The sequence below is a fragment of the Rhinolophus hipposideros genome (genome assembly GCF_964194185.1).
Source record: "Rhinolophus hipposideros genome assembly, chromosome: 8".
Classification (NCBI taxonomy): Eukaryota; Metazoa; Chordata; class Mammalia; order Chiroptera; family Rhinolophidae; genus Rhinolophus; species Rhinolophus hipposideros.
Window position 1 is genome coordinate 79,958,779 of NC_138054.1, and position 26,307 is coordinate 79,985,085.

At 45.5% G+C, this 26,307-nt stretch overlaps 1 protein-coding gene across 4 annotated transcripts in view; it reads left to right on the forward strand.

Moving 5' to 3' along the window:
- Window positions 1-3,675: 3,675 nt before the first annotated feature.
- The window catches only part of LUZP1 (leucine zipper protein 1), an 89,463-nt gene continuing 66,831 nt past the window's right edge, over window positions 3,676-26,307 (forward strand). The window contains exons 1-2 of one of the 4 annotated variants that reach the window (XM_081057514.1): window positions 17,828-17,882; window positions 24,095-24,297. The gene's annotated coding sequence lies outside the window, so the exon portion shown is untranslated. Of the gene's footprint in view, window positions 3,980-12,409; window positions 12,715-17,806; window positions 17,883-24,094; window positions 24,298-26,307 lie in introns of those variants that run through there. The other 3 variants (XM_081057513.1, XM_081057511.1, XM_081057512.1) reach the window with 3 other exon arrangements.

Below are 26,307 nucleotides of genomic sequence, written 5' to 3' on the forward strand. Positions count from 1 at the left end.
CATGATTATGAAAGCCTTTGTGTAATTTTCCCCCCTCTCCCTGGTTGTAGAAACCTTTCAATTCGATTTGGTCTCCAGCATTTACTGAGCACCTACCACGTGCCAGGCCAGAGTCCTGGCATTTGTTACCTGTTTGGCGCCTCCTAACAATGGAAGTCAGTAACGCATGATGATGGAGCTGAGAACCCGATGCCTCAGTTCAGTCCCAAGCACGACCAATTTCCAGCTGGGTGACCTTGGACAAGTTTCTTAATCCCTCTTTTCCTCAACTGTAAAATGGGGATAATAATAGGTGTGTTATTAAATACGTTAATGCAGTGCTTGCTACAAGTGCTCTTATCATTTTAGAAATACAGGAACTGAGCTGCCTAAGATTAAGCAGTATAAAAATACCAGCTACTATTTATTGAGTGCCTGCAATGCTCCTTGCGTATGAATTCTCGTTTGCTCTTCATCCTCATTTTACAGAGGCAGCACGGAAACTTGCCTATGGTTAGGGAAGGTTTGATAAAGAGGTGACACTTCAGCAGACTCCCAAAGGTGAGCCCTTGTGGGATGGGAGGCTAAGGAAGGGGAAATGTGATGAGGCCTCTTGGAGGAGATAGGGCAGAGCAAAGAAAGGTAGGGAAGGTCACACCAGGTGCAGAAAAGAGCAGAAACAGAGCCCAGGAGGCCTGAAATGCTCAGTGGGGGTCTCAGCACCGGGAGGAGAGCTAGGAATGTGGGCTATGAGGAAGGGAGGGGAAAAAGAAGGATGAAAAGATTGGGGGGAGGGGACACTCAGAAGAGTCTTGTACTGAACTTGAAGTTTCTGCTGGACGTCTCACAGTGTGGTCCCCAGACCATCTGCATCAGAATCTCCCAGGGAGTTTGTTAACATTGGTCCCCAACTCAGACCCACTAAATCAGAATCTTTGGCAATGAGCCCAGGAATCTGCATTTTAAATGAAACTTGCTCCTAGGTATTTCCTGCATTAGGTGATTTCTATGCCTCTGAAGTTTGGGAACCACTGTGTTTGTGCTTCCCTCACAGTGCTTCCCCTGTGAGGACCCTCCCTGCCCCCAGAGACACCTCTCAGCATCTCCCTGCTCTCCTCTGCACCTGGCATGCCCTTGCCTACCTTCCTTTAAGGCTGTGCTCTTCCCCATCTTCTCCATCTTGCTTTGGGCCATCTTCCTGATCTGGGAAAAATCAGGGATTCAGAGATTGGACAGGGAATTATATTCAGTGTGTCTCAGTAGTGAAGGGCACAGGCTTTGAAGTGAAACACCTGGAACTGGATCCCAGTTTTGCTGTTTATCAGCTGTGTGACCTGAGGTAAGTCACCTAACCCCTCTGTGCTCCAGTTTCTTCATCTGTTAAATGGGGTTGTCAGTAACTACGCTGTAAAATTTTTGTGAGGAATCAATGAGGTAGTGGTTGTAAAATGTTTCACACAGTGCCTGGCTCATAAGTGTTTAGTAAAATGTCATCTGTTGGCTATTTGAGAGCTTTGAGCCAATAACAAAAGAAGCTCAAATGCTACCTCCTCTGAGGCCTTCCCTGTCTTACTAGAGCAAAGGTCGGTAAACCTCTGACACACAGCTTTATTGAGATAGAATTCATATGCCATACAATCCACCCATGTAAAGTGTACAATTCACTACTTTTTAGTATAGTCACAGAGTTGTGTCGTCATCACCACAATCAATTTTCATCACCCCCAAAACAAACCCTATGCCTTGCAGCCATCACTTCCCAGCCTTCCTACCCGTAGGCAATCAGTCACCAATCTGTTTTGTCTCTACAGACTGCTTATTCTGGGTATTTCATACAATTGGAATCATACAATATGTGGTCCTTTGTAGCTGGCTTCTTTCAGGTAGCATACCGTTTTCACAGTTCATCCATATTGTAGCACCCATCACTATTACATTTCTTTTTATTGCCAGGTAATAGTCTATTGTATGGCTTTACCACATTTTATTTATTCATTCATCCATTGATGGACATTTGGGTTGTATCCACTTTTTGGCTATTATGAATAATGCTACTATGAACATTCTTGTACAAGTTTTGTGTGCACATCTGTTTTCATTTATCTTGGGTACATACCTAAGAATGGAATTGCTGGGTTCTATGGTAACTCTGTGTTTGCCCTTTTGAGGAACCGCCAGACTGGTTTCCAAAGTGACTCTACCATTTTACATTCCCGTTCCGGTTTGTCCACATCCCCACTGGTACTTGTTACTGTCTGTCTTTTTGATGATAGCCACACTCATGGGTGTGACATGGCATCTCATTGTGACAGCAAACTTTTGTTTAAGGTTCAGATAGTAAATATTTCCAGTTTTGCAGGTCGTATCATCTCTGTGGTAATTACTCAGCTCTGCCATTGTATAGTAAAAGCAGCTATAGACAATATGTAAATAAATGAGTGTGGCTGGAGTCCGATAAAATTTTACTTAATACTCAAATAGGTGGCCGCTTGCAGACTGTAGTTTGCAGGCCTCTGGGGTAGAAGAGCCACCACCCCTCTCCTCATCTACCTAGCCATTGTCTATCCCCTTCTCTGGCTTTATTTATTTTTTTTGTTGCACTTATTAATGATGATGCTGTATATGTATTAGCTCTTGCTTAGTGTCTGTCTACCACCTCTAGAATGTCAGCTTCTGGAGAGTGAGGATCTTATTCCTCAAATTCACTGTTAGCTCCCCAGCACACCATAACACCTGCCTGACACATAGAAGATGCTCGGTAAACATGCGTTTGACTGATTGACTGAAAGAAACACCATTTCCAGGTTACAAATGACTTGTTCTCAATGTCTTTGTCTTTAGAGTTTTAAGCAAAAGTGACTGGCCCTGGGCCTGGAACGGCCCAAATCATGAGCTTTGGTGAAGTCGCACTCAGCGAAGTTCTGTTTTGAGTGTAGCTGAGGCAAGAGTGAGTGAGGTGAGTGAGGAGGCTGGGTGACCACAGTGTCCCCAAGGAGCCATGGCTGGGACTGACCCCTTAGCCTGCACTCAGCCCAGCCGCTCTGTCCTGCTCAGATGCCCCCTCCTCCACAATCTGTACACAGTGACGGTCAAAGGATAGAGCTTCAGAGAAAGAGCTGCTGTTTTCTGGTCTTTCTTATTATGACCTGAAAGCTGCCCATTTGGATATCATGCCTGGAAAACTGCACACTAATAAGGCCACGTGAAGGTCAAATTAAAAATAAACTTGCTTCCCAGGACCACAGAGGAAGACTGTATTTGGGGCCCTTCTCCTCCACCCTCCACCCACCCCCAACGTCCTTGTCATGCTCCTAATTCTTCCACACTTAGTCACAAACACACACACACACACACAGCATGATGGTGACAATGGGGGTGAGAACAGAGCCTTGTCTAGGACAGGACTCAGCTAATTTTTGACATATGCAAGTGTGAGGGACACTGCAGGGTGCCCACCTAGAAGCCATCCTGCTTCCTTGCTCACAGAACCCCAGGTCAGTTCAAATAGCAACATGCCCAGTCTCCTAGGAGGTGAATGGTGATTGGCTTAAACCAGATGGGATACTTCTATTCCCTTTCCTAGGGATTGGGCAAAGGATGGACATGTGACCCAGTTCTAGCCAATGAGATGCAAGTAGGGAGACCACAGGCAAGATTTGCTAGGGAATAGGGGGTTTCCCAGGAGCTGTGAATTTCAGTACAAACCGGGAAAATACCAGGCAAACCAGGACAAGTTGGTCATGTAAGATGTAAGGGGAAGTTGGCTGGGGGCTTTAGGAAAGATACTTCTCGCAGGAAAAGAGACATGCAAGGGGAAAATGTTCTTTCTGCTTGGGAGCAGCCCTGTGAGAATGGAAAGGTAGGGCAGCCATCCTGTGGTCCTGCAGGAAAACATTGCAGATGCCCTGAGGATAGCAGAGTGGAAAGAGCCAGCCCAGTTCCTTGACGGCATCACTGAGGCACTGAAGCATCTGTGGGACCTCCTGTCTCAGGTTTTGGGGTAAGTGAGCGGCAACCATTCTCATGGTTTAAACATTGTTAGCTGGATATTTTTGTTACTTGCTGCTGAACGCATCCTAACAGATACCAAGAGGATACCTCTCTCTTACTACCTTGCCCTCCCTTAGGTTGGATGGCAGCAAGGTTGGGCAGCATGAGGCACTCTCAGATTGGCACAGGCTTGGGACTTTGGGCGGGGAAGTGGGGACAGGCAGAGGATGTTTCAGTGTGAGCCAACAAGTGTGATAAACAGCTTATGTTCATTGGCTGCTTCAAGAGGCCACCCAGGGATTCTCAATGCAGCATGCGCACTCCCTGAGGTCTGCAGGTACATTTGGCAGTAGAGGAAGTGGAGGCTCAGAGACGGTGACTCATCTGGGGTCATACTTACTAAGTACAGTCAATGTGTCACTTAGCGATAGGGATATGTTCTGAGAAGTGTGTTGTTAGGTGATTTTGTCATTGTGCAAACACAAACCTAGATGGTATAGCCTACTTCACACCTATGCCATGTATATAATCTTAATGGGACCACCATCGTATATGTGGTCCATTGTTGACCGGAAGGTGGTTATGCAGTCCATCGCCGTAGCTTGAATCTAGGTCTTTCCTGTCCGAAGTGCATGCTCTTTATTTTCATAGTACTGTCTTGGTTACCTCACAGAGAAGGATGTACCTCCTGGAACATTCCTGGTGACAGGGAGCTCATGCCCATGAGACACCCAGCTCATCTTTGGTCTGCACTGACTGTTCTTACCACTGGGCCCAAATCTGATTTCCAGTAACTTCCACCTGCCTGTCCTTATCCTGCACTTCTGAAACCTGGAGGCCAGGGCTGTCAGCCTCTCTTCTCTTAACGTAACTCAGGAAATAATTGTCCCATATTGCACTTGGAACAAACCACTATAGTTTATATACACCTAGTGCTTTTAAGTTAGATGCACTCTCTCGCCCCTAGCCCCTGATTCTGTATCTGTACAATGGAACCCATGGACTTTTTGTTGATTCATGTTACATTTCTTGTGGGCTCCATATCATTTTGCAGATTGAGCAGTTTTTGAATCCTGATTCTGACAGCCTGATGCTGTATGTGCTGTCCCTCCCAGCTTTGTAAGATCCTCATAGAAAACGAATCCCAATCATTAAAGAACTGTTCCATCCTTTGGAGACAGGGCCAGAGCCATTGGATGAACTTCTGCAGGGTAGCATTGCCAAACATAATAAGGATGCCTCCTCTGGCAGAGGTAATTGTACTAAACTCCCCTCACCCCCCCGAACCCCACCTTGTATTAGTCAGGTTTCCCAGAGAAACAGAACCAATAGGATGTGCATATATAGAGAAAGAGATCTATTTCAAGGAATTGGCTCCCACAGTTGTAGAGGCTCAGAGAGTCCAGAATCTGATGGGGAGCCCTACAGGCTGGAGATTCAGACGAGAGTGGCACTTTGACTCCAAAGGCAGTCTGCTGTAGGACCAGGAAGAGCCAGTGTTGCCAGTGAAGTCCCAAGGCCATCCTCTGAAGAATTCCCTCTTGCTTTGGGGAGGTTGGCCCCTTTGTTCTAGTCACGCCTTCAACTGGTTGTTCGAGGCCCACCCACATTATAAAGAACAATCTGCTTTACTCAAAGTCCACTGACTTAAACGTACATCTCACCCAAAAACACCCTCACAGAAACATCTAGGGTAATGTTTGACCACATGTCTGGGCACTATGGCCCAGCCAAGCTGACAGTTGATAAAATTAACCGTCATCCCCCTCTTACTTTCACAGCACCCTTCCAGCACGTGTCACTCTGACTTATGCCCCCTGCAGGGACTCTCATTGATCTTTGTGCTTAGTACCTGGCACCCAGCCCGTGTTCAATTAACGATAGTAATAGCTAGCATTTATTGAGCTCCTACTGTGTACCCAGGTACTGCACTAAGCATTTTATGAGCATTAACACATTTAACCCATATAAATTTGGTCCTTTTATTTTCCTCCAGATGACAAATTGAAAGTCCCAAGAAATTAAGTAATTTGCCTAGTGTTACACTGCTAGTATGTGGTGGAGCCAAAATTGGAGTCCTACAGCTGTACCCCAGAATCCACACTCTTAACCCCAGCAGATGACGTGTAGTTGTGAGGGGCAGTGTAAGGTAGTGGAAAAGCACAGGTTCGGGAATCAGACAGACTAGGATACCTACCCCAGCTCTTCCATTTACTTGTTTAATGTCTCTATGCCTTGGTTTGCTCTTCTGTCCAACATGGATAACAATAATGCCAGCCTCGTACGGTGGTTGGGGCCTGGCACTGCGCCCAGCAGTGTAGTCAAAACCAGAGGAGACAACTGAATGAGACCAGGCCACAGTTTACTCAGGAGGAATTTTTGTTGAGCACCTACTATGTTCCAGGTGCTTTACAGACATTTTCTTATTTAATGTTTACATCAACCCTGAGACGAGTCCATGTCTTTATTTCCCTTTTGCAGACGGGGAAATGGAGCTTAGAGCTCTAATGACACACATAACTGGGCCTGGATCCCTCCTACTGTCCCTATGTATTGCAAAGCCAGTGCTCTTTCTCAGGGATCACGAACTCAAGGAAATGTACGGGACTTTCGTAAGTTTGTGAAGCAGACTGGGGTGAAGAGTAGAGAGATGTGGGGACTCATGGAGTTCACATGCCCTCTCTAGATGTGGCAGCCACCACTCATCTCCAACTGACTTGTGCTGTGCAGAAATGTACCAGCTCTGCGGATTTTTAAGAAAGTAAGGAATCTGAATGTTTTATGCAGTCTCCTTGTTTTTAAATGTGACAACTAGTTAAAAAACAAAACCAAACCACTGTGCAACTATACCGACAACAAAACAAGCCTGACAACCAGATTCAGCCCCTGGGCCTCCCTCCCAACGGCAACCTCTGACCTTCCCCGTGCTATTGGTTAATTTCTGTACCCTATATGGCAGTTGGATTCCTCATGGAGCTCACAGTTTATCTGGGGACCAAAGTGCATGAGCGGATTAGAAAGCCAGGCAGCCTGTCTTCCCCTAGGTCTGTCCTATACCCCACTCTGTGCCCCGCCGCCTCAGGTGCCATTCCAGCCACCTTCCTGTCACAGGAAAGGCTGGCTTGTGGGGGAGGGAAAGCACAGTGCCCTGTTTTCACTGTCAAGGGCAAGGACCAGAGGAAAGCAGTCCCCTGCATCCGGGAGTTTTAGGACAATGTATTTACCTGCCTCACCAGGGCTCCCTGCATTTTGCTCCCAAGGGCAGAAGCAGGCATTCCAGACCTGGAGGATATCAGATAGGACGCAACCTTCAAGGTCATCAATAATGCCAGCCTCGTACGGTGGTTGGGGCCTGGCAACCCTAATAAGATCACTGATATCAGAGCAGCAGCTCCCACATTTGGATTGCTTTACCTCCTGATCCCTCAATGACTCAGTGAAGTGGGAATTACTATTATCTCCATTTTGTAGATGGGGAGACTGAGACTCAGAATGGTTAAGTAATTTGCCCAAGGTATCACAGCAAGTAAATAGCAAGGCCAAGATTCACAGCTGGGCGATGTGACCCAACAGCAGTGCTGCTAGCCACCAGCCCATACCACCTCCTGAGCCACAGTCCCCACGGTTGCTGGAATCCTGGGCATTAGCACCCGGTACCCTCAAGTTCTGCTCACATACCGAGTGACAGGGAGCTTACTACCTTTCTATTTTTTAAAACCATGGCTACACTCACCCTGCTCTAAGCAGGCATGATACTTTGCACTGGGCATTTAAAAAAAATGCTTTAGATCATTCCACCCTTACAACAGTCCTGAATGCTCCATATTATATCCATTTTATACCTGAGAAAATAAGGGCTTAATGTGATGAAGGAACTTACCCAAGGTTATAAAACTAGTTAGGGACAGACTGAGATTCAACTGTATGTCTGTTATTTATCTAGCTCAGACTGAAAGCTTATGGTTTTGGGGGGAGAAAACTCTGTCTCCCTGAAGTAGCAACCCTAATTCTTAGTTCGCCCAGTTCTCTTCCCCAGATGCTGTCTTCAGAAGACAGACACATGTACCCCTCGAGCCTTTTTTTATACCAGAGTCAATATTCTGGCTCCATCAACTGTTCCCCATAAGGTGGTTTTGTGACCTCGCCCTGCCCCCTCAGCCATCATTTTGTTCAACCTCCTATGAATGAGTTACATTCTCTCCTTGTCCTTTTCAAAGTTCTAACCAAATAGAACACAGGACTGCAAACACGGGCAGAAGGACTATCACCTCCTTCATTGTACATATGGTGTTTCTATTAATGCAGCCCCAAACCCAGTAAAGCATCTTCTGTGTATGAAGCACTGCCCTCACACGTATGGGATAGAGTGAACAAACCAGCAACTTCCCTGCCCTCCTGGAATTTACATTCTGCCCACTGAAATAAGGTCACATGTCACTTAGTGAATGCCAGAGCTGGTAGGACCCAACCCCTATCTTTATAGATGAGGAACCTGAGCCCAGAGAGGGGCAGTAACAGGCCCAAGATTCCACAGTGAGACAGAATCAACATTCTGCCTTTCTCTGAACTCCAGATGCAGGTGAGCCCTGGGGCTTTAGGGAGGGATATAGACTGAGGTGAAAATGCCAGAATTTTTTCTAAGTGGGTCTACCTACCCTAGGCCTTCTTCCTCAGAGCTGTCAGCAGAAATCCCGATGTATTCCAAATATGACCACCAGGTGGCGCAGGAGGAGCAGGAAAAGGCGCGGAATTCAAAGGTGGATGGGCACCTTCGTTATTCAGAGCGGTTTCCCTTAGCAAGTGGGAGTGGTGAGGTGCGGAGCCTGTGCGTGCTCTAGCATCAGGGCAACTGCGTTATACAGAGGTGACTTCTACCTCAACCAAGGAGACAGCATAAGCTGGTTGGTAAAAGCTTGGACCCAGGTGTCACACAGACTTGGTAGGAAATGCAGCTCCCCTTTGCTGCTTCATCATGTCACCTCCCTGACACCTAGCCTCTCACACATAGAGTGGGTGCAAGATAAGGTCCTCATTTCCCAGGGCTCTACACAGAGCCACAGTTATTGGTGCTCTCTTCCTGATGGGTTCCTTTTCCAGGTGGACCGTGGGCACCTCCCCCTGGCAGAGAAGTCTCCTTCAGATGGCAGGAAGGTGAGGTTAATGGAATCTGACAGCCTCACAGCCCAGCTTAGGGCTGACACTCGTTCACGGTTTTTTTTTTTTTTTTTTTAAATCTCACATCACGCAGGGAACTACACGTGCCAAGGCTCTGAAGCTGGGAATTATGAATGTTTGGAGCCATGGGACCAAGGATGCGTGAGAGGAAAGAGGCTTGGAGAAAGTAGGCTGGACGTTGGGGACTAAAGCAAGCTATTGACTTTGAACTTTAAACTGGGAGCAACAGGGAGCTATTGAATATTGTTCTGCAGGGGAATTAATTGGTTAGATAAGTGCTGAGAGTGATCACTTTGGCTGTGTGTAGAGGAAGAAATGGAAGTGGGAACACCACCCAGGAGGCTGAGTAAATAAGAGCTGCAGGCTGGACTTGGATGATGGAGGTGGTGTTGTATTTCCCATCCTTCAGAGCCTCAGATCAGCTAGAGGCACCTCCGTGAAACTTGTTTGTCCTGTCCAGGAGATAGTTCCTACAGGGGAAGGGCCAGAAGTAGGCGACCCTGCATTAGGTGTTTCCTCGAATATCCTTGATAAAAACTGACAGCCGAGGAAGGGAGTGCTTGGCTAGAGAGACAAGATCCTGGATCAGGTTGGAGGGTAGAAACAGTGTCATAATGGAACATACACAACTCATGTCCTAGTTCTGCCACTTCCTAGCTGTGTGACCAAAAACAGGTCACTTTGTTCCTCTGACCCTCAGTTTCCTCCACTGTAAAATGGGATTATGACGAGGGCTCACCCCTTGAAGCTGTTGTATATAAAGCCCAGTGCTTTCCACCCAATGTGTGGAACCTTCGGGTTCTCAGTCCCCCTTCAATGACAGTCTGTTGTCGTGGCACCGTGGTGATTCCTGGCACCTTTCCAGCCCAGCGTGGCTCCAAACACAGGCCAACCTAGGGTGCACACCACACTGAGTTAGGCCCAGGAAGTTCCAGCCAGAAGCAAAGAAATGATGATTTGGTCAGCCCAGGGTCCCATTCTGGGGGGAAATATACCATTTCTCATCTACTTTTTGAAACTTTAAAAATTATTCTCTTTACTCCAGGGGTCTCAGGTGAGATTCACTGTTTTATTTTGTTGGTGTCTTCCTTATTTTGTGGACGCTTGTGTACTGCAGTCTTTCTATAGTACCAGTTATTGTGGAAAGTGTTTTGTATATATTCTTTTATGTAATCTTTATGGCAACTCTCTTAGGTAGGTACTACTCGTTACTCTCTCCACTGTATGGGTGAAGAAACTGTCATGGAAGCAGTTAACAAATGTACCTGGGTCTGTCTAACACCAACCCGTTTGTTCCTCACTGCGACACTTACCTGCTCTGTGAACAGTCAGCAGAAAGGTACATAGGGCCCTAGGTTACCCCAGCAACCTGCCCCAGAATTCCTTAGTAAGTAGGAAGCCAAGCCTTACCTAGTCCAAAAGCCAATAAGAGAAATAACCATGTGACATAGGGCTAATCATGTGACATATGCTAACTGCTGTAATGGAGAAAGCTCGAAATCTCAACACCGAAATACAATAGAATCTAGTTCAATATGTGCCCTACTCAGTCAAGCAACTGAGTGAGACCCAGGCCGACCACGGCTCTGCCACGTCCAACATGTGGTTTCCAAGTTCTCCCTGGTGTTGGCATCCAATTGGCAGATGGGAGAGAAAAGAGCTTTGAGAAAGCAAAGACACTTCTTAACTTGGATTTGGCCTGGGTACGGCACACGTTGTCTCTGCCCATATCCCACTGGTGAAAACAAGTCACATATTTGATTGCAAGGGGTGCTGGAAAATGTAGTCTGAGCTGCTTTTCTCCAAAACAACTCTACACATAGAAAAGGAGCATCTTTGGCGAACAGCTGACATTGTTCCAGTTCACAAGGAACTGAAAATTGTTGAGCCATCGACCCTTATAAAACGATGAATACCGTGAAAAATGTATTGTTGCCACAAGGAGGGAAATGATCTTCCTTTGTTTACGAGTAACCCTGAGCAAAATGGAGTAGTCCCTTACTAGACCAAAACTATCTGTCCAACAGGGGAATGGGCCATTACGGGAAAGAGAAAGTTCATAGTGATGAGAAATATTTAAGCAGAGGAGGAATTTTCATTTGGCTAAAGGTTCTAGACGGCGTCAAGGTGGATGTCTCCTATCAGTCATTCTAACTTGGAGCTCCTGTGCTAGGCTCCATCGTCATTTCTGAGCACTGATTTTTGTGCCAAGTTTCAGGTGGGGTTTTGGGGACTCAGAAACAAATGAAACAAGGTGCTGTCCCTCAGGTTACTCAACTATAATGAGCTGAAGCAGGATATCTGGGAAGCAGGATAGTGGAATCATCTGAGCTCTGGAAATAGGAGACTGGAGTTTAATTCCTAGCTCTGTTACTTTGTAGCTGTGTGACATTGGAGAAGCCGCTTGGCCTCTCAGGTTCTCAGTTTCCTCATTTATAAAATACATACAATAGTTATCGTCATAAATTCTGAGGACTCAATGAGGAAATATTTTTAGAGTATTTGTAGCACAGTGCCTGGTATGTAGTAAGCACTTTATTTTATTAGTAGTAATAGTTTTATGATGGTCTTGGGTAAGTCACTTCCTTTTTTAAAGTCTCAGTTTTCTCATCCATAGGATGGACTTAATAAACTCACATCATGGGGTTGGAGTCTAGCTGTGTTGTGGGGCTTAGGGTCTGCCGTTTGCTCTCTCTGCTTCCTCATGGAGTAAGTGGGTGGCATCATACCAGGTTGTAAGGACAAAGATTATGGACCTAAATCAGCACCGTTCAGGCACAGAGGAGGAACCAGAGTTACTGTGTTTCCCTGAAAATAAGACCTAGCTGGACAATCAGCTCTAATGCGTCTTTTGGAGCAAAAAATTAATATAAGACCCGGTATTATATTATACCCGTTCTTATATTAAAATATATTAATTTTAATTATATTAATTTAATTATATTATTAATTTTATTATGCATTAACATATTAACACGTTAAATTATATTAATTTAATTGAAATTAATTAATTATATTGATTTTTGCTCCAAAAGATGCATTAGAGCTGATTGTCCGGCTAGGTCTTATTTTCGGGGAAACAGGGTAACAAGGACGTGATTTCCTGGCTGCGCTCCCGGGGAAGGAGGTTTATGCTGGGTCCCATCCCCTGGCTGGTCCTGCTCAGGAAACGCGGAGAGAAAGCCAGGAACCAGGCTTGCCAGTCCCTCCTCCCCTGCCCTGGACTGCAGGAAGCCGGCTGGCGGGAACGCCCTGCCTGGTGGGTGGGAGAGGCCGCGAGCGCGCTGGCCCCGCCGGCTTCCCAGGCCCGCGGCGGCGCGTAGCTGTCACTGCGGCAAACGCGCCGCCCTCCCCCACGCCGCCCGCCCCCGCTCCTGGTGCAGTCTGCCCATTAGTATTTCATGGAAGTGCTGCAGCCGTATTCCTGGGCAGCCGGAGCAGAGGCTGCGTCCTACAGGCGCCATCGCCCACCCAGCACGGAGCCCACGCCGCTGGGGCTGGGCTGGGGAGGGAGAGGTATCCCGCCCTCTCTTTTGGGAAGTGAGACGCTGAGGCCTGAGGGTTTTGTAGGTGAGTGGTCCAAGGTCATGGCTAGTGAAGGGCAGGACCAGGATTCGCCCCGTGGTCTGTTTTGACTCTCAAGTCCGTTCCTTGAGTCTATGTTTCTGGTTCGGGTTGCGGGGGGGGGGGTCACGTTCATGTGGAAGCTCAAGAACAGGAGGTCTGAATCCGGGAGCTACCGATGGCCTCCACGGGTCCGTGAACCCCTTGATTTTGTGTGTAACATGTTGTGTGTTGCATTTTTCTTCAGAGTTTCAAAGGTGTCAGTCACCCCAAAAGGATTAAGACCCACAGCTTTCTAAGGCCCAGCGGTTCCTCTATGGGGACTCCAGCTGTAAGAGGGCTTGAGGTGCCTCTGCTGTCCGTAGCATCTTGACTGTACCTCTGCAAGGTCCTCCTGATCCTCTGGAGGGACTTGGGGTCTCTCTCTACAGGATCCTGGGATCTTTCTTTTGGATCTTGAAAATCTTTCTATAGGGTCCTGGATCTGGAGATTTGAGGTCCCCATGGGGCCCTTGTGTCTCTTTCTGAGGTTCAGAGAATGTCACTATAAGGTCCGTGTCCGTGGTGTGAGTTCTATGAACTCCCTGAAATTGTAGGCAAGATTTTGCGGGGCTGTCTGTATACATGTAGTTTCTGGGAGAGGTGTTATGGATGTCACCAGATTCTCAGAGGGGTCCCTGACCCCAAAGCTGGGAAAACATTGCTTTAGAGCATCCAGTGTTAGACCTTGCTCGCTTTGTAACAGTAAGAGCCAGGAAGAATAAAATGGAAGCGATAAAAGGCATTGTTGTGTAGTAGACAGAGCATGGGCTATGGAGTTAAGCGTCTTGTTTAAAATCCCAGCTCTTCCACTTAGCAGCTGTGTGACCTTGAGCAAATTTTAACCTCTCTGAGCCTGAAGGCCTCCTCCTCTGGGAAGCCTTCCCTGTGTCCTGGATTGAATTAAGTCCCCACTCCACATCTCCAAAGCCCTCATAGCAGCTGGCCTGATACTTTGTAGCATTTAATGCAATTGCCTTGAGGTAATTAATTGTGTTTAATATTGTGTTGTCTCTCCACCCCACCAACCATAAGCTCCAAGAAGGCAGGGACCTTTGCTGTCTTATAGTCTGTGCAGTGCCTGGCACATGGTAGGCTTTCAGCCATTTGTTATGCAATAAATAAAAGAGTGAGGGAATGGATGGTTGCATGGCAGATGCTGCATTGGGGGCAGAAAGGGATCAGAAATGAATACGCTTCATTTCCATCTTGAGGAGGTCCCAGGCTGGTGGGGAGAAGAATACGAGTCCATGCAAGGAAGACTGTCCTAAACGTGTTAAAGGGGGATCATTGTTAATGAAGATACACATGAAAGGGGAAAGCACCAAAAGATCCAAAGATGAGTGGGATCCAGTCCCAGAAGAGCTGAGGTAAACAACTTCCCTTTGTATTATGTGTTATAATGCACAAAGCGCTTAACTTACATGAACTATACAGGTATGCCCTGATCCTGCAGAGATGGGGAAACTGCTGCTGAGAAGAGTCAGTGGCTTGCCCAAGGCCTCCCAGGCCATCACCCAGGCCTGAGTGCACAGCTCACTGGCTTGGGAATTCAGCACACATCCTTCAGGAATTGGGCTTTGATGTTGTGAAGGCCTTGGTTTAGATCCCGCTAGATAGATGTGAGACGTGGGGCAAGTTACTTTACCTCCTTGAGCCTGTTTCCCTAATCTGCAGGATAGGAATAATGGCACCCGTAACCTACATGAGGTAGTATCTGTAATGTGCCCAATCTAATGCTTGGTTTATAGTAAAGGATCCCTAAGTATTGGAGGAATGAATGAAATATATGTGTTGGTTGGTGTCCTGAAATGTGAGAAGACTTAAAATAATGCCATTTGGGGGATGGTAGGAGGAATTGAGGGTGATTTTATCCCTTACCACTCTTACTTTCTATGATTCCTGTGAGGCCCAGCACTGGTCTCAACCACATTATTATACTTTATTGTTTGCAAACCAATAAAAGTGAACCAGCCCCAGCACGGTTAGCTTTTATTATTTTTTTTAAATGTATTTCTTTACTGCCTTTTTCCTGATGACTAAGTAATAGATCCTCCTTGTAAAACAATTAAATGGCAGAAAGATATAATGAAGAAAATGAAAGTGAAAATTTAGGCACATTAGGCACAAGATGCTGACATATTGTTATTCTTTGGGAGGTGGGGGAAGGCCATAGGACAGGGAGCAAAAACAAAAAAAGTCTTCCTGCGTACAAGTATCTGGCTTTGTCATGATTCCTGGGAGTTCCATTAGGAATTTTGTTTTTGGTTGTAGTATTGGAAGGTCAAGTACAGCTAAGGGCTGAGGAGGGGACTAGAAGGTGAGAATTGTCTGGTCAGGAGCTTACCCTGGAATGCCATGAAGAATGAGATGTGACCTGTGGAATTTTCTATGGCAGTGTGCGTAATTGTTTCAGATGCCCATTGCTGATTTGTCTTGTAGCTGTATTTTCATCCCCTTTCTTCCCTCTTAGCATCTAGTAGTCTCTTTTGAAAGTTCCTGGTACACACACACACACACACACACACAGAAAAGCAAATCAAAAAGTAAGAAAAAAGAGTGAAAGTGTCCTACTTAGTTATCTGTATTCTCCATATCTTTATGCATATGCTAAGCATATATTATAAGTTATAACCATGGGATCCTACTACACCTGTAACTTACTATTGTCAATTAACAATACCCAGTAGACACCTTTTCTTACCACTTCATGAAAATCTACCTCAATTTTTTTACCAACTGAGCTTCTTGATGTCAGAACTATTAGTTAGCCCTACTTCTAGCCCAGAGACCAGCACACGACAGGCCTTACTGGGAGGACATGTAAATAGTAACAGCCGCCACCGTATCCTGGCATAAACTCGGTGCCAGGCTCTGAACTAAGCTCTTTCACATGTTATTTTATTGAATCCTCACAGCCACTGTAGGATATAGGCACTATTATTATTCCCATTTTTCAGATGAGAAACTGAGGCGCAGAGACTTGAAAGTCCAAGGTCACACAACTGGTAAGTGGTGGAGCTAAGATTTGAATCCTGATCTGTCCTGTGCCAAAAGCTTTTGCTGTGAATGAATGAATAAGTGGTTGATGGGGTCATGGGTTTCGGGAGAAACTTCTTTCTTTACAACCTCCCCTGTGTCCTGGATTCTCTCTTCCAAGCATTTGCAATGCCTGGAATCAGCGTCAGCACATGGGAAGGACTCAGTAAAGGCCCCCTCTTTGCCTGTAGTAATCCTGTGGCCATGCCTGCTTTTCATGGGAATTGGCATTTTTGAATCTGCTGTTCTAAAAATAAGCCTCAATTTGTTAGGGGCTCTTGAGGACCAGCCGAGGCATCTCAGGACAGCCATTTGCCTGTCCACAGCACAGAGAATTAATTAGAATTCCAAAGCCCTTTCCCTCTTCCCACAGGCCAGCACTTTGGAAACGCCCAGTGCCTTGCTTCAGCTCTCCTAGAGAACGGTGGAGATGCCAAGGGCAGTTTAACACAGATCCATCTCTCTGTAAGGAAAGCGAAAGGAGAAAGGCACGAGGGAGAAATGGGTCAGCTCTGCTGCAGAGAACTTGCAGAGAGAACTCGAAGCTGTTCCCACCTTGGAGGGTGCCAAGTGACAGAGACATTTTTCGTGTGTGTGTGTGTGGGGAGGGGGGGGTCAGAGTTGACTCAGCAAAATCCCCCGAGGGTCTAGAAACTGAATGTTGGTTCGTGTTCCAGTGGCAGCTCTTCAGTGAGCCTCTTCCTCCCTCAGGACTTCAGAGTCTTCCACTATGAAATGACTGGGTGATTATCACTAGAGGTGCTGTGTGGTGTTAGGAGCTAGAAATAACCTTGATGATGATGATGATGATGATGATGATGAAAATAACAATGACAATTACGTTGTTTAGGACCATGTGTGGATTCTGACCTTAAGGAAGTGCTAAGAAACAGATGGTTGGTCAAGTTGAGACAAGGTAAAGAGTGTTGATGCCCACGTGAGAGTTAAGCACAATGCCAAGGATATTCCAAGCAAGGAGAGTGGACTTCTGGCTGGCTGGGGGAAACCAGGAGTTATAAGTTGAGATGAGATAGCAAGGGAAGAGTGTGAGCAGTGGGGCAGATGTGGGAAAGCAGTGGGTGTGCTCGGGGAAGTTTAGATAAACTGTACTCTGTGTGTGTGTGTGTGTGTGTGTGTGTGTGTGTGTGTGTGTGTGTAAAGGTAGGAAGAGATCAGACCAGGCCAGAGCTTTGGCCTTTATTTCTTAGGCAATAAGGAGCTTACACAAGAGATGTCTCAAGAGACCAGCTATGCTGCTGTAGTCAGAAAGAAGCAGCCCTCAGCGCATCTGTGCCCTGGCTTGTGAATGCAGCTCTGTGCCAGTACGTGGGAGGGCATCTACAAGAAGGGTGTCTCTGGCTGTGTCCTGTTCCATGCTGGATGTGTCTTGGGCTCCCTTCAAAAGCTCCCCTGCCACTTCTCTGAGCCCTAGGTACCTTGCACATAGTAGGTACATAGGAAATAGGTCATAGAATTATTGGAGAGACTTGTAAGATCATCTGGTCATTGTCCCTCCCCATTTTAAAGAACTTGAAAGTGAGGGATGGGAAAGGACTTGTTTAGGATCACGCAATGAATTAATACGAGTAGAAGAGCTGGGGACGGGAACCCGTGTCTCCTAAGTCCGAGCTGAGTTCCTTTTCCACATTTGCTGAGTAATAGAAATAATATTTGTTGAATGATTACTTCATACCAGTCTCTGGGCTAAACACCTTCACATGGATTGTAACATTTACTCCTCACAACCCCCCCCAGAGAATTCCCCTCTTGAAAGTAGGACGTCTTGTCTTCCATTTTGATTTCCCACAGCGCCTACAACAGGCCCTGGGCACCTACATAGGCGAGCAATAAAAACTTGGCGGAGTCCAAGTCCTAGGACGAGGGGGAAAAAAAAAACACACACACACACCCGAAAGAGGGGGCGGGGCATGCCGGCCAGCTCCACCCCTCGCCGCAGACCCCGCCTTCCATGGCGTGACGTCACCCCCCGGTCCCGCCCCTCATTGTCAGTCCGGGGGAGCCCGAGGAGGCGCCCGCCGCCGGGAGCAGAGCGCCGGAACCCACGGCGGGTTGGAGCGCGGGCCGGAGCAGCCGAGGTGAGGGGGCCGAGGGGAGGCGGCGAGAGCGCGGCGCCGGAGGCCGGGGCAGACGGGCGCGGGGAGAGGCGGGCTCCCGGAGTGGGTGGCCTGACCCGCTGAGGGGTCGGGCACCGGGGGCGACCGAGCAGAACCGGCGCGCGCAATCCGGGGAGGGCTGGGGGAGGGTGTGTGTGGGGTTGAGGAGAGGGGAGAGTTGGAGTGGAATTTTGGAGGAAGAGCTCGGAAGGGGAGATCTTTGGGGGCGAGCCCCTGGGAATGTTTTTGGAGTTTTTGGAGGGGGAGGGAAGGTTCTGAGCGACTTCTCGGTGGGAGCGAGGATCCGGGGAGAAATGTTTGGGGCAGGGAGGGAGGAGGACGTTTTCGGGGGGACGGAAGAAAGTTTTAGGGTCGAGTTTGGGGTTGGGGGGAGGGCGCGCGGGGCCCGGTGGGGGCGGGGAGCGGCGCGGCGGGGCGGGGGGCCGGGGCCGCCGGGGAGGGGGCTGCGCGGGGCCCGCGGGCACCCGGGGAGGAAGGAAGTGATCTTACAGGAAGAGCCCGGGAGCTCCGGAGGAGGAGGAGGGAGGTTCGGGAGCGCTCCGGCCGGCGTGCGGGCCCGGGCGGCGGGGGCGCGGGCCCGGCGGGAGGGGGCCCGCCTTGCCGGCCCGCGTCCCGGCGGATGCTGGTCTCGCGGCCAGACCGCCGGGCCGGGAAGGAATTCGAGGCATTCGCTTTGTTTAAGTTGCCAGTAGACAGTCCTTAGCACTAATTAATGGTGGAATCTGCAGGGGGACGCGGGCGAGGCGGGCCGGGGCCGTCCCCCGCCCGCCGCAGCCGCGGCGAACTTTCCGCAGCGCGCGCGCCCCCGCCCCCGCCCGCGCGGGGAGGGAGCCAGGGCTTCCCGGAGCCCTGCAAGGAAGTGCGGTGTCGGGGACTGGTGGCCTGGGGCTGCGGAGGCTGCCGGCAGGGAACCCGGCGTCCCCGGGCGCCTGGGCTGGAGGTTCGGAGTCCCGGGTAGCGCGCTCCGAGGTGCCTGCGGTTTCTGTTAAGACCCTCGGAGGAGGCGCTGCGAGCCGAGAAAGACCGTCTTGCTTTGGAGCATCTGTTTCTTCACCGCGTCAGCCCCTTTCCTAACACTGCAGAGCTTGTTGTGGCTTGTTTCGGAAATGCCGAGACCAGTGCTCACACTGGAGGGTGGGAGAGGGGAAGAGAACATGCACCCCCCCCCCCCAGAAACGCTGCAGTGCGATCTCCACCCAGGCTGAAGCGGCTTGCAGATTCTCCGTCGCCCCTTCACGGACTTGAATGACCTTGGGAATAAAATTGTGCGTCTGAGCTGGTTGCCTTATTTGTCGGTTGAAGAGAAAAAGACTCTCTGGACTTCCCTGCCTTTGGGGATATTTTGCGAGGTGGGGTTTGTTCAGGGCTTTTTACGAATTGCTGCAGTGCTGGCCCAAGGAGCTGGACTCGTGTCAGAACCAGGGGAATGGAGATCACCGAGTAAGATTGGACTACCCCAGATTAGGGAGGGCGGGGTTTGGATTTTAGGGGGGCTGCTTCCCTTCTGGGAATCTGTTCAGTATGTTCCAGATTGCTTTCTGTCACTGTGCGCGGGTTTGCTGTGGTGAAATTGAATAACCACCATTGAAAATACTTCTCTTGTCAGAAATAATTATTTTGCTCAGAATTCCCCTTGGGGCAGATTAGGGTTTTGCTCAATGTACTCAGAAGAATTTTCCAGGTTTCTAAAATTAAATCACTTTTCTAAACATAGTAACTATAAAGTTTGAAAAACGAAACTGTGGGATGGGAAGGGAGTTGATTTAAAGAGTATGAACAAGGCAGAAAATACAAGTTCATTGTTCTGTGATTACTAATAGGGATTGCGAATTAGCCTCGATTAATAGATGTTTTTCTTACTCTTAAATAATTTAAGACCAGGAACGGGAACTAATATCGTTGAGTTGCCTACTCTGCCCGGTAATTGTGTTAGGTGGGGTATATCTCACTTAGTCTTCACAACAATGCTGTGAGGTGGTAATTGGCCTCCCTGTTTCACAGATAAGCAAACTGAGGGTCAGTCTATAAAGGGCCTTCCCACGTTTATAAAAACAACTAGTAAGAAGTGGAGCTGGAATTCAAACTCAAGTCTTTGTCTAAGGTCCGTGGTTATCTCCACTAGGCATGCTGTGCTAGGAACCAGGAGGCCGAGTTTTTAGGCCTTTGACTCAGCCACGGGGTCACTGTGGACCGACCCTAGACTAAGGAAATTAAGTCTATTCCCCAATACGTTGCCTTCTTCCAGCACTGTTAGTATGCTTTTTGAGAGGTTCTTGTTTTTCGGTAGAAAGACAGACAAACAGGTAAGGCTGCGGTAGTGTTATGTCCTATATGCAGGAGGTGCTTAATTATTTTTTCTTATGGAGTACCTGGGTGATCATAGATTGCCTTTATGAAATGGAAGATGTTGGATAGCTAATGGTCCTTCCACGGTAGAGGCTATCGGTAAGGTGACACTCATGATCAGAAACTGAACCATTTTTCACGTACCTTGACTTTTTGGGGCAGTGTCAGTTTATGAGAAAGCACATTACATACAGGTAGGACCCAGATAGTCAAGCTGAAAGATTTGGTGTAAACTTTGCTGCATGTAGTAGATGCTCAGTAAATATTTGCTGAATGAATAAATGCATACGTTCTTTTTTTAAAATCAGCTTTATTGAGGTATACTTTACCTACAATAAAGTTTACCAATTTGAAGTGTACAGTTTGTGATGTGTGTACATGACAAATGTATATAGCTGTGTAATCACCACGACTGCCTTCATTTGTTTAATCTGTTACCTTTTAGGTATTGGTTAGCAGAGTGATCCCTGGGAATGTTGTTAAGTTTCTATGTTTAGATTCAATACTGGTGCGATCAGAATGAATGTTAGCAAGTCAGTGTGCCAACTTTGCAGGAAATAGGGAATCTTAGGTGTTTAATGGTGAGGTACATGAGGATATTAAGAGAGGTAGAGATGGGGGACATTTATCAAATCAGGAAAGACAGATTCTCGAGGAACCATGTTTTCATTACTTTTAGTACAGAGGATACATTGTGGGGGGGGGGTGAGGGAAATTACCCAGTGATTTATTAAGGGGTTGAACTTTTGTTTATCTTTCCTTTTTGAAATTGTAGCTCCTGAAATATAAAATTTAACACCTTTGGCTATGCTTAAGAAGTGCTTACATATTATGGTAGTTCGAATAATTCTTAAGGGTGGGGATGCTATGAAATGATTGAAGGCTTTGCCCTTCCACCTATGACAGAATATCCTTAGTGTTTATCTCTAACTTGTTTTAGCTAGTATTCCACATTTAGAAACTGTGTCTTGCTGTGAAGACATAAGATTATTTTTTCCTGTTCATAATTTCTCAAGTCATTGAACTTGTCCCCAGTCTCCTTTCATTTAAGTCTCTGTCTTAGAAAATGCTTGAAACCTGTTACTGAGCTTCTAGAAGAAGCCCCATTTTTACCTCTTATTCCTTGTTTCTCTTTCTTTATCCATCCTATTTCTATATGTTGACTGTTTTATAATCGTACTCCACCCCCCATGAATCTTGAGAATGGATACTTCTTAACCATCAGCACTCCATATACCATTAGGAAATAATAATTAAATTAAAATACCAGTCTACCAACTCAACATTTTGGATTATGATAGGGAGAAAAATAGTAACTATGATGTAGTCATTACCCTCATTTTATAAATGAGGGGGCTGAGCTCAGAGAAGTTACTGCCAGAGCTAGTGAGGGGCAGACCATTGATTTGAACTCAGATATATGATTGATGCTCAAGTTTGGGATTTTTCTCTTTCATTACACTTTCTGGTGTATTGGGGTTCAGAGAAGGGGAAAGTGGGGACAAGGGAAGTGCTTGCAAATACCATATTAAAATATAAGCCCAAAACATAAGCATTGCTTACCTTTTTAGGCATTGTTGTTTTCATCTATTCTTTTTAATTTCGGGAGCTATCACCTTACACACCTGCTTCTAAATTCTAAAGAACATATAGCTTGTCCTTTATTGCAAAACTCCCTTCCCAGCATTTATTCTTTATAAACATGGTAGTACTTTGTATTCATTGGCTGTTTGATTTAGTCCTCCCCCTATTTTGTGTCTGTATGAAAGCATCAGGTTAATCAGCCAGTCAAGACCCTACATATTTGCATACGTCCCTCAAGTTCCGTTTTATCTGGATAGAGTAATATTTCAAAAATGTATATTATATCATTAAAAACTTGCATATAATTTTTAAAACTGATTACAACTTTTTATTGAAGCATATAATATATGTATATACACACACAGAAACACACACAGGTATCGTAAAAGTACAGTTCGGTGACTTTTTTCACAAACTGCATATACCCATATACCCAGCACCCAGATCATGAAACAGCATTACCAGTACATGGGAGGCCCAATCACGTTCTTTCCAGTTCCTGATACCTTTCCATTCCCCAGGGTGACTTCTAACTTTATAGATTAGTTTTGTCTGTGTACTTTTGTAAAAATGGAATCACATAGCCCATCTTCTTTTGGGCCAGGCTCTTTTTAATGGTATGTCTGTGAATGTACAGAAACTTCTAAAATGGTTTTCTTTCAGGCTTGGAATAAAATCCAAATTTAAACTCTATCTTGGCCTATAATGCCTTGTGTATAACCTGGTTCCTGCCTGCCTCTCCAACTTCATCTTATGCCAATCTCATTGTCCATTATGCCTCAGTCACACTAGCTTCTTAATTATTTAATTTTAAACCCAGCAAGTTCTTTCCTACCCCAGGGCCTTTGTATACGTGGCTCCCCCTTCCTTGAACACTCTTCCCCTGCTCTTTGCCTGGCTGCCTCCTTTAAGCCTCAGCTTACGTATCAGAGCTACTTGGCCTCATCATCCTGTTTTATTAGCCCGTTCCCGTTATCCCCTTTAACTGGCATCTGTTGCCTCCCTTCCGACTACCTGTTACCTCTTACAATGCTATATCTGCTTCCAGGATTATTATCTGTCTTCCATACTGGACTTTACAAGAGCAGGGAACTTGTGTGTTGTTCACCAGTGTATACCTATGTGGTACCTGACATGTAATAGGTATTTAATAAATATTTCATGACCACATGTCCAATTCAGCACTTTTGTTCCTTCCCATTATCTTTCGTCTTTTTTTTTCCCGCCTGCTCTTGAACCATTTAATCTTTTCCATCCTTCAAGGCTCAGCTCAGTTACCCCTCTTTGAAGTCTGTCTTGACTTCGCAATAGTAAATCTCTCTTTAAATTTTTGTGACATCTATTGCTGATACCCCTCACGTTCCTGTAAGTCACACTAGCCTGTGTGACTGCCTAGTTGGATCAGAAGCAACTTCCTTTCTCAAAAATCGTGCAGCGCGTAATGCCAGGACTCCTCATATTCTTGGGTAACTTCACTTGCTTGTGTCTTTATCTAATTTGATCAGAAGCTTCTCGATCAGCAGCTAAGTTGGTCTTAGCCAGTCCTCCCCTCAGTTCCTCTCACTGAGCTTTGCACACAGTAGGTGCTCAGTCGAGTTCCTGATGGTTGATCATAACGATTCTGTTTAGAGGTAGCAATTTTAATTTCTCAGGCTTGTTACCATGGATTCTTTTTACTAGAATTCCACTTAATGTTCTCTCTAATCCAAAGGCTGGGAGTGCCCCAGCTGCTTCAGGTAATAACACCTGCCATTAGGGTGTGAAAGTCCCGGAGTCTGGTCCTGGTGCACCAAAAAGCAGGTACTCCTTTGCAATCTCATCCGCAAAGAGCTAACTGTGCACAGTGTCTTCTCGGAAAGATGCTGAGTCAGTGCTTCTCTGATGCTCTCAGATGGGAGTTATTCACTGAAATGAGATACTAGGTAGTCCCCCATTTCAATTATTCTGTTGAATGACATTTTGTTTTGATGTCAACAATGAAAAATTTAAGCCGATTACATCTGTTTAAAGTCTCCTTCTGTGACTTGCCGGTAAACTCTCAGCAGTTCTTCTTTTATTAAAGGCAGAAGAATGTGTGGATTCATTTTGTATGTACTTTAAGCCAATTTAAATGCAAATATAAATTAATAGTAACTGGGATGGATTAACTTAACATACATGTTGCACAATTGAGTGATAAATGTAAATCTGTGTTTTAAGAAGTGCCAATGCCTACTGTGTATTTTTTTTTTTTTTTTTTTAAGGAGGGCGCAGCTCTCAGTGGCCCACGCGGGGATCGAACCAGCAACCTTGGTGCTACCAGCACCATGCTCTAAACAACTGAGCTAACCAGCCACCTCTTCCTGTGTATTTTTAAGCAGTGGTCATTTTGACTTCTCTGATGGAACTATGTCAGAAGATTGTGGGGTCATTTGGTAATTTTTTGAATGGAAACATTGGAGCAGAGGTACTTAGGAATTTTCTGAGAGAGATTGGAGTAATTTTGTTAAGTTCTTAATCTTCTCACTTGTCTTTTTCTTTAACAACCGAGAAATATTTTATGAAATCAGCCTACTTGCCGTTTAACTTTTTTACTCCAACTAGGTCAAAATAAAAAGTATAGGTAGAATTGGAAATTTTCTTTTGAAATGTGAGGAGACAAATGATAAGCTACGGGGAATTCATTATAACAAGTAAAGTTTTCAGAATGGATTACAAAGTTAGTACATATTTAACCAGTCTCCTACACACTTTACACATTCACAGTAGAATTGTACATAGTGTTGGCTTCTAGGCATCATGAAATCCTGGAGAACATTTCTGAATCATAAATTTTATTCAAGTAAAGCTTTATTAAATGTGGTTTATTGTATTCTGACTCTTTAACAATTGGTTACTCATTTGTGTCTTATTCTCATTCTTTGACTATTTTGGTTAAATAGCACTTTACCTTATAAGGTTATTGAATGCTCTGCAGTTCCAGTTTCATAGCTTCAGAAAGCCTCAGTTTCTCCATCTTTGAGATGGTGATAGTGGTTGGTGAGGATTAAATAATTTAATGTACAAAAACACTTAGATCTTGATGTTGATACATAGTAAATGTTAGTCATTATTTCAGTTTTAACCTTGCATTATTGTTTACCCAAAGAACTGAAGAAAAATTTCCTCTTCTTCATATTTTTAAAATGAATATGATTTAGTTTAAAGTCAGATAACATTCTTCATATACTGGCAAACTAGAAGAAACTCAAGAATTTTTAAAAGCTGCATTTTAACTACTAATTTCTGGTGAAGCAACTTTTTTTCCCCCCCAGTGACCAGTTTGATTTCCTTTATATTTATAGCAAATCTGTTTTTCTTGAATGGCTGGCTCATCCTTAGCCCAAACATTGGTTATATGGTTGTATTTTGTACAGGGGAGAGATACTTGTAATTTTTGCTTGTTCTAGCCAGTCCTTTTATCAGTTAAAGAAAAGACCCTGCAACTGGAAATTGAGACTGTTGGTTGGTAAGATAACATGAGAATATTACAAACCATTATAATTTTTGAAAATTATTTAAAAATATTGTCTGGCTGTAGAGTTTTGGGATAATGGTATTAATATTGTTAGCCATTTCTTTTTGCTTAGCCCAGGTACAGATCTCTAGTGATTGTTATAACACTAGTTATAATAGGTATTAGGCCTTATCCTAAGCATTTTATATTCATTGATTCATTTATTCATTCAACAAATGTTTATCAAGTGCCTACCACGTGTCAGGCACATAATCTTATTTAATCCTCACCACACCCATGAAATAGGTATATTGTTTATTATTTTAGCCTATTTCATAGATAAGGATTTGGAACACAGAGAAGCCATGTATCTTGTCCAGTGTCTCAAAACTATCTAGAGTCAGATTTGGGGTTTATTTTTAGAATGCCAATTGTTGAAGTCTTGGCATGAATTATTTCTGTGCCAGATTTTTATCTTTAGGAGAGGGACATTAATCAAATTTTGGAGTAACAGTCAAGGTGATTAGAGCAACATGTGTTAGGCTAGATAAACTAAGCTAGGGTAGTTTCCTCTCTTACCCCACACCTGTCTCTTTAAAAACACCACCACCAAAAGAACAAAAAATGAGTTTGAAGTTGCTTCTTTTGGAGAATTCAGTTTACCTAAACGAGTGTGAAGCAAATGTAAATTTTCAAGAGGAATGAATATAAAAAACCATATTAAACACCACCGTTCCTTCAGAGGTACTCTAGGAGCAAATGTGACAGAAGCATGATAGTTTAATTGTTCAAATTAAACAACTTCTGTTATTATCCATAGTATGATTTTGCTGTTTTTACGTAGAACTGGTATGCTATTTCAGATTTTCAGTTTTGTTCTTGGGTAGTTTTATGGTATCTCTGAGGGATATCTATAAGGTTACATGACTGTCTGTAAAAAACACATATTACAGGTTTCCAGAATGGGAAGTAGTTATATAT